A 9,708-nucleotide genomic window follows, 5' to 3' on the forward strand; every position below is an offset into this window, starting at 1 on the left:
AGATATTTATAATGATTGTAGCCTCTTGTTGGACTGACCACTATATCATTATGTAATGTCCTTCTTCTTTGTCTCTTGTTACTTTCTTTGTTTTGAAGTCTATTTTTTCTGATATAACTACTGCTACTCCTGCTTTTTTTCCCCCTGTTATTTGCATGAAATATCTTCTTCCATCCCTTCACTTTTAGTCTGTGTATGTCTTTAGGTCTGAAATGAGTCTCCTGTAAGCAGCATATACATGGTCTTGTTTCTTTGTCCATTCTGCCACTCTGTGTCTTTTGACTGGTGCATTCAGTCCATTTACCTTTAAGGTAATCATTGATAGGTATGTACTTGTTGTCATTTTATTGTTTTTGTTTGTTCATTTGTTTGTTTAGCTCCTTTCTGTTCCTTTCTTCCTCTCATACTTTCTCTTGTCATTTAATGGTTTTCTTTAATGTTGTTGTTAGATTTCTCTTTTTTAATTTTTTGAGTATCTATTATAGGCTTTATGTTTGTGGTTGCCAAAGGTTCAAGAATAGCTTCCTGACTATATAACAGTCTATATTAAGTTGCTGATTGCTCTGTCAAACACAGCTAAAAGGATTTTTTCCTTCTTCTTCCTCCTCTACACTTTATGTATTAGATGCCATAATTAAAACTCTTTAACCTTAGGAATATTTCCATCTATAGCAGTCCCTTTAGCATATCCTACAATGCTGGTTTTGCAAATTCTTTAAGGCTTCATTTATCTGAAAATTGTTTAATCCCTGCTTCAAATTTAAGTGATAATCTTGCTGAGTAGAGTATTCTTGATTGAAGGTCCTTCTGTTTCACTATATTAAATATTTCATGCTATTCCCTTCTGGCCTGCAAAGTTTCTGCTGAGAAGTCTGCTGATAGCCTGATGGGGTTTCCCTTATAAGTAACCTTTTTTCTCTCTCTGGCTGCTTTCAATACTCTCTTCTTATCCTCAATCTTTGCCATTTTAATTATTATATGACCTGATGTTTTCTTCCTGGGGTTCCTTTTGTTAAGGGCCCTCTGCGCTTCTATGACCTGAGTATCTCTTTCCTTCCCCCAAAACTTGGGTAAGTTTTCAGCAATTACATCCTCAAAGAGACTTTCTATCCCTTTGTCTCTCTCTTCTCCTTGTGGTACCTCTATTATGCGAATATTGTTTCATTTGGATTGGTCACGCAGCTCTCTTATCATTCTTTCATTCCTAGAGATCCTTTATTCTCTCTGCTCCTCAGCTCCATTATGTTCCTGTTCTCTAATTTCCATTTCATTGATTGTCTCCTCTACCTGCAGTAATCTATTATTCATTCCCTCCATATTGTGTTTCATTTCAGTTACTGTATTTTCAGCTCTTGTATCTCTTTGTTGAAGTCCTTCCTGAGATCTTTAATACATTTCTTCAGATCAGTGAGCATATTTATGACTTTTACTTTGAAATCTTTATCAGAAGATTGGTGATCTCTGTTTCATTTAACCCTCTTTGTAGTGTCTTATCCTATAGTTTTGTTTGGAACATATTCCTCTGCATCCTCATTTTGTCAGGGTTTCTGTGTTTCTTCCTTTGTATTAGATGAATCTAATATGTTTCCTGGCTTTATGAAGAAGGCATCCTGAGGTGCCCAGAAGCTTAGGACTCTTTCCTCTCCAGTGCCCTATTTCTCCTTTGCTGTGGAACCCAGTTTCTGTTGGGTTATGGGAGGGATTGCCTTTCTGTTTGTCAGCAGTGGTTTATTACAAGCTGTTGAGGCCAGTGCTTTGCTAGGAAGTTGTCCATTTCTTCTAAGTTGTCCAATTTATTGACATATAACTTTTCATAATATTCTCTAATAATTCTTTGTAATTCTGTGGTATCTGTTGTGCTTCAGCCAGGCCTATGTGCTCAGAGCAGTGGTTTCTGCTGCAATCATTGTGGGCCGGGCTGCCCTCTGCCTGCCATGCAGCAATGGCAGGGCTCTTGGGTTAATGGGGAGGGCAGAGCAGTTGCAGGACAAGTTGCACAATGGCAGGGTGCACAAGATTGTGGCAGTGGCAGGTCACCCAGTTGCGGAGCCCTTGGGTGTTCAGCAGTGATGGCGAGCCAGGTAGTGGGAAGGCCCTCAGGTGCGCAGCAGCAACCGTGAGGCAGCAGCGGTGGGAGTGGAGAGCGGCGGCAGCTAATCACATGCTGGGAGGGCACGGCTCGCTTAGGCAGGGAGTCGCACAGTGGACTGGCTGGTGGGCTTGTGGTGGCAGTGCTATGTGTATGGTGGAGTGGGGAGGGGTGCATGGGTGAGCGGGGGTAGTGAGGTGGACTAGGCGGAGGGCACACCAGTAGCAGAGGCAGCGAGTTGTAGAGCAGTGGCGCACAGCTGCTACAGCAGCGAGTCTCATGGGTGCCGCCTAACAGCAGCGAGGCTCGCAGCAACCAGCGTGGCTACCAGCGGTGAAGAAGCTTTTGGAGCTGGCTCTTGCAGACTCTCCTCAGTTGGGCTGAAAAAGGGCAGTGAAAACTGGGAGAGTCTTCCTGTGCCTGCTAGGCAGCAAAGTCGGAAGCTGCGGGCTGAGTGGGCTGGGAGGTCAGTGGTGAGGGGAATAGAGCACCTGGGGCTCCTGAGAGTGCTCAACCTGCTGGGAGGTTACCGCCCAACTGCCCTTTCTCCTGCAGAGACAGCCCCATCCGTCCCACTGCTGGCAAGTCTTTCAAACTGCTGCCTCTGTGTTGGGTCTCAGCAGGACAAGCAAGAGTGTGCCTGCCCTCCACAGGTGGCTGGTGTTTTAATGCCCCAGAGTGTTCCAACTGTCCCTGGTGTCCAGTCCTGCCGATCACCAGAACCCAATGCAATGCGGACTTGTGTTTCTAGAACAGATCTCCAGTGTGTGCAGAGTTCCTGAGCACCTATCCCCTCTGTTCCTCTTTCTCCAGCCTGTGGGCTGGGATGGGGGAAGGGCTGGGGTCCCGCTTGGTCACGGCTCTGCCACTTTACCCTTTTCTGTGTGGTCTTCCCTTCTTCCCCAGGTGTAGATGGTCTGTTCTTCAGCCTTCAGGTCATTTTCAGGTTTAGTTGTATTTGCTGTAGTTGCTTCCTTTGGGTGTGTATGGGAGCAGGTTTCCATCTTGCCTTCCTACTCCATCATCTTGAGCTCCCCCCGTGAATTTTTTATTTTATTTCATTCTAATTTTAAAACCAAGATTCAATTTGGCTATTAGAAAACTTTTAAGTAGGTTTAGGATTTAGTTACATGAATCTACTTTGCCAATTGTAAATTTCATGAAATATAAATCCAGATCAAATATTTCTAATGGAAATTAAGTATCCAAACTGGGATGTATTATAAGATAAAATATGCACCAGATTTCAAAGATTTAGTACAAAAAGAGGAGAATTGTGCTTCTGTTTCACATCTCTCTTCAAAGCATACCATATGTTTAATACAGAGTCTCAAGCCCTTGGGAATTATTGACTACTTGCTTTTCAGAAGTAGATTTGCATTTGCCAAGTCTTAAGTCCTAGCATCTCAGAAGTCAGTTTCTCCAAATACCCTAATGAGTTAACATCTCAATTGAAAACAGGAGTCCCTAATTAATGAAACAAATAACCTTGAGAACAAAAGTGTTCCCCAAAGCACAATACATGAATTTGCTTATTTAATGCAATAAATATTTACTAAGAATCCACCATGGGCAGGACAGTAGTTAACAGTGTATATTCATTAACTATTGCTATGTAACAAACCATCCCAAATCTCAGTAGTTTCAGTCAACAATCATTTGCTTTCATGCATATGCTGATCATGGTCAGCTGATCAAGGTTAGACTCATCTCCACATGTCTCTCAACCTCTTTGGACCAATGGCACCATCACTTCCTCCTCACTTTTATGCCAAAGCAAGACATATAGCCAAACCTGAAGTCCAGGGTGTCTCAAAAGTTTTAGCACAGATTTATGCTTTAAAAACTTTGAAAGTATAAATTCTGCAGACTTACAGAACACATCATTTAAACTTTTTATTTAACTTTATTTACTTTTATTTAACTTTATTTATTTAACTTATTTAGTATTATAAATTTTTAATTCAATACTCCAAATCTTTTGTTTAAATCCCTCTGATTGAAGATGACAAATGTTGACCAAAACAAGTCATTAGCAAGTCACATGACCAAAGGCTTGGTTATAAGAAAGAACAAAGAATTAAAGCCAATGATGCAATCTGTCAGTGATACAGAAATGAATATACAAGGAGCTCACATTCTGCTTGGAGTGTTGGATGGAAGAGGGTCGGTACTGATTATGGCACATGCTACAAAGCAACACAAAAAAACAAATATAAAATACATTGTTATGGACTACAATTTCTGAAAATAAACATGAGCCAGGGAGTATGCTATTTTATATACATCATTTCACTGACTTCCCACAACAACACAATGAAGTAGAATATGAAGATCAGAGAGGGCAAGCAGCTTTGCCAAGATCACACAGTAAGTGAGCAAATCCAGATTCAATCCCAGAGCTGAGTGATTACAAAGCTTGTGCTCCTAAGCTCTTGACTAGATACTGAGTTCCTGAAATTAAATGTAACGGTGATTCAGAGGGTAGAGAGGTACTTGAAAATCTTCATGAAAAAGAAACCCTTTCTCTCTGTGTCCCAGAAGTTTGAGTTTGGTGCTGGTAGAGAGAAAAATAGGCAATGGATGAAAAGGCATAGAAGATGGAGGAAACAGAATGAATGAACATATAGAAGCAAATTTTAACATCTCAGGGCATGTGTTGGGGGAAGCAAGTCAAGCAGTTTGGTTTCCCAGGCAAGTTAAAACCAAATTCTGGGATAAGGAATCCATATTCAATGCCAGAAGCAATAGGGAGGCCCTGGAGGTTTTAGAGTAGGAAAGTGACTTCAAAGCAAACTGCCTTTCTGGTAAAATGAACTGCACACTGAGCAAAGAATAGTGCACTTAGGAGACAAAGAGACCAGACCAAAAATCAGTTAGGCATTTGTGGGAGGAGAAAAAACTGGAGAGAGAAGCCAAGAGAAATGTAGTTCACGGGGTTGGCGAATTTCCCCAAGCGCCACACTTGGGTACCGTGTACTTATCAAGTCCGTAAGAGGATGGGAGAAACATTCCCTCAGGGTGCTGCAGAACTTGCCCGAACCCTTCAAACGCTCAGATTCAGTTAGCTGATTGAAAGGCATTTTTTGCAACTGACCATTTCTCTTTCTTCTATCTGCTATTTAGTATGTCCAGTTCCTTGAGCCAACGCAAAAGGAAAGAAATCACTGCTTTTTACTTTGCCCTGTTAGATGGCAAGGAGGAAAAAGGGTAATTATGGACATCAGTCTATTGCTCAATCTCTGCATGAAAAAAAACCATTCTGAATAATTCCTCTGACTTCTATTAATTCTGTGCAACTATTATCTAGAATTGTTACAGCAAGCAAAGGCAAGCAGGATATAATGAATAGATTTTTAAAATAAACAGTATGGGTGTGCTGTGTGGGCAGTCTGAGGGTGATGAACTGTTAGAGCTGAAAGGAACCTGAGAAACTATGCAATCAAACCCACTCATGTTACACAGGAAAGGAGCCAGGAGGCCAAGAGACTCTTCAAGTCACACATCAAGCTGGATCCTGGTATGCAAGGAAGTGGCTTCTATAGCGGTAGGTGTGTTTGGAAGTAAGGTGCTTCCCAGTGTTGATCGTGTGTCAATCACTGAGCTAAGCACTTTTATGTATTATCTAATCCCTGTAAGAGTCCGATAAAGTCATTACTGCTTTTATCCCCATATACAGATGAGAAAATCAAGTTTCAAAGAAGTAAAGTTGCTTGTGCAAGGACCCACAGCTAGTAAGTGGTCAAGTAGAGTTTGAACCCAAGTCTAACACAAACTTATACTCTTTTTACAACAGTATATGCAAGCCAGAATATTAACTCTGTAAGGGATCAGAATATGCCACTCCAGAATAAACTGCTTTGGCATAAGGAGCATTTTGAGCTGAAGGCAACTGAAAAAAACAACAGACATGGGGAGAGTTCTCTGCCCACCCTCTTTCTGCCCAAAAGCAAGCCACAAATTTCCATTTGTAAAAGTGTCCCCCTATCTGAAACCAGGAAAAGGAGAACAACTCTTCCCACCACAGATGACTTGAGTCCGCATAATAAACCTTACTAAGCAACCCTTGTCTATAATGCATTGCCTCGTCACCTTCCCCCAATTTTCCACCCTTAGGAGCCCAAACCCCCTTTTCCTTTGTCTAGTCACTTCTCAATTTATCACCCTTTGATGAACTGGTGTATTAGCCCTCAAATTTAACCTCTTCTTTGGGTTTTCACTTCTTTTCTGTGAAGCTGTGTGTATATAAAAATATTAACATAAATAAAATTGAAAAGTTTTTTATCCTATAATTCTGTCTTTTGTTACTTTAATTCACAGGCCTCAGTGAAAATAGTGAAGATGGTAGATGGAAAGTTTTTCTCCTCTCCAGCCCTCAGACCACAAGCTCCCGTGGCTCTGCCTATGTAGGACCCAGGGGAGAGACGGAGGAGCGGCTTGTGGGGCAGGAGGGGCCAGGGCCCAAGAAGAACTGAGAGAAGGAACGTGCACAGAGAAATGGTGGCTGAACACCTAGCTGGAGAGAAAGTGTGGATTCAGGAAGTTTAAAGAACATGGTTTAGGGCAGGAGACCTCAATAATATGGAGGGAGCCCCCAAAAACCTCTCCCTATGCCTAAGGTGCAATTTTTAGAAATTACTATTACTTCCTTAAGATATATTTTTAAAGGTATAAAGTATAATAAATGCCCCCAGCAACAGATTAAGAAATAAACATCCCCAATATTCCTGAAGGCTCTTGTGTGCCCCCCCACCAACTATATCCCCCACTGCCCCTACCGAAGGAACCTCTACTCTGAATTTGGTGTCTTCAGTCTCATGCATTTTTTTTTTTTAAGTATCACTGATATACAATCTTATGTTCGTTTCAAATACACACCATGGTTCAACATTTACCCATACCATCAAGTTCTTACCTCTTCCAGTGCAGTCACCGTCCATCAACGTAGCAAGATGCCCCAGAATCATTATCAGTCTCATGCATTCTTTACACTTTTACTACCTGTTTGTGTAATATGTATCCCTGACCTTATAACTGCTTTGCATATTTTTAAACTTTATATAAATATACCATATGTATATTTGTGCAACCTTCGTTGTTGCTCTTGACATTATGTTTCCTGGAGGATTCACCCAGGTTGATATTTAGAGCCCCAGCACATTCATTACCAGGGGCCTGAATCTAATATAGATATTATTCACTTTCCTGTTGATTAGGGGCTAGTTGACAACCACACTCACAAATACACTGCAGAAGAGATTATGAAAGGAAATGGAATTAAACACTGAAGGGACTTGCTTTTTAGAACTCTCCCATATGAATGAGCCAAACATTTTTCATGTCCACCTCAAAGGGTTGCCGCAAGCATTTGCATTAATTGTGCACTTAATCTTCAATGCAACTTTGTTGAGGGGGCAGCTAATATTGTCCCATTTTACAGATGAGGAAACTGAGGCTCCAAGAGAAGGGAAGTGACTTGCCAGAAGATATACTATGCAGAGGAGGCAAGAGTTAGACTCAGCTCAGATTCCCTGAGAAAGCTCAACTCAAGACGGTAAGCGAGAAGAGGAATCAGAGTAGAGTCTGGCACAGAGCAAGCACTCAGGAAATGGCAGTTGCTGTTATCAGTAATAATGAGCCATTTTTTAAGCCAGGCAGGAGTACCAGAGCTGGCGCTAATAATTCAGCTCACCTGGGGTGAGTGACTTGCAGTACGACCTGTATTTAAGTTAAAAGGAGGAAAATAGCTAACTGAGTAGATCAAAATCTTTCCCAAAATCGGATTCTAATTATACCCCCAGGGAGAGCCCTAAAGCTGAAACTCTGGGAAATTACACCTTCATAATTCAGGATATGTGTTATTCAATCTCTTCACCAGGATTAGGGTTTGGGGTTAGGAAAGAGTGCACTTATCTGAGTGCATACACCATACCGGGCATGAGGTATAGCGCTGAATTCTCCATGCATACTAATTCACTCCTCTTCACGGCAATCCTGGAGGCAAGGACTGCTGTCACCCCACGTACACGGCACAGCCTGATGCTCAGGGAGGTCAGGCCACTTCCCTAAAGTCACTGGGATGGCTAGTGGCTGTGACATAATAAGAAATAGATGTTTAGTCTCTGTCCCCTGTTCCTGACACAGAACTCTAAAACTTTTGCAATTTCCTGAGTGATGGGGGAGTTAGGAGCATCTTTTGTTACATTATTTGGTCTTAGTCCTTAGGTCCTGCCACAAGAGATTCTAAGACCTTTGGAATCTCTGAGAAGACAGGAGCATCTTTTTGTTGTTAATGAGATGCCTGGTAGCTGGAAACCCCTAGGTAACTTCAGGATGTGGGCTGGTCACCAGGAAGATCAAGGCATGATTAGAGGGCTGGAACTTCAGTCCCCAGCCCCCTCCCAACCTCCAGGGATAGAAGAGGGGCTGGAGATTGAGTTAATCACCAATGGCTAATGATTTCATCAATCATGCCTCTGTAATGGAATCTCCATTAAAAAAAACCCTAACTGGAAGGGCTCAGAGAGCTTCCAAGTTGGTGAACACGGCCAGGTTCTGGGGATACATCCAGGTTCTGGAGAGGCGGGTGCACCCCAACTTCCACTGGGACAGAAGCTCCTGCTCCTGGATACCTCACACCCCGTGTCCCTCTTCATCTGGCTGCTCATCTGTGTTCTTTATAATATCCTTTATAATAAGCTAGTAAACATAAGTAAAGTGTTTCCTTGAATTCTTTGAGCCATTATAGCAAACTATCAAAGGGAGAGGTTGTGGGAGCCCCCATTTTATAGCCAGTGGGTCAGAGTACAGGTGATAACCTGGAAATTGCAACTGGCATCTGAAATGGGGGAGGGCAGTCTTACAGGACTGAGACCTTAACCTGTGGGGTCTGCACCAACTCTGGGTAGTTAGTGTCAGAATCAAACTGTATATAGGACACGCAGTTGGTGTCCAGAGAATTTGGGAATTGCTTGATGGGAGAGAATACCCCACAATCTGGTGTCAGAAGTGCTATGCATAGAGGGAACAAGAGGCAGGACAGTATGTGCCAAATCTCTCCAACTCCTAAGGGAGCTTGGCAAACACTGCATTTAGACTTTTACAAAATATTGGGAGGCAGGAGAGGTGCGTGATGGGACATCACTGATATTTTGCTCTATACCTGATTGTATTTAGTGTGCTATGCCAACAAGCATGCATTTACATTTTTTTTTTTTTTTTACTAAGAAGTAGTTTAATGAATATAGGTGCACAAAGTGCAGTAGAAGATAATATTCAGGACTGATCTGGGCATTACAATATACAGGCATACCTCAGAAATATTGCACATTAGGTTCCAGACCACTGCAAGAAAGCAAATATTGCAATAAACAAGTCAAATTAATTTTTTGGCTTCCCAGTCAATATAAAAGTAATGTTACACTATACTGTAGTCTATTAAGTGTGCAATAGCATTTTTTTGTATCATTAATATACAATGACATGAGCAACATTGTGGTTACTAGACTCCTCCCATTATCAAGTCCCCACCACATACCCCATTGCAGTCACCATCCATCAGCGTAGTAAGAAGCATGCATTTACTTTTGCAATTAAAACCTTTAAGTTCTAAAGGACAA

The sequence above is a fragment of the Manis pentadactyla genome, chromosome 14 (assembly GCF_030020395.1).
Source record: "Manis pentadactyla isolate mManPen7 chromosome 14, mManPen7.hap1, whole genome shotgun sequence".
NCBI lineage: Eukaryota > Metazoa > Chordata > Mammalia > Pholidota > Manidae > Manis > Manis pentadactyla.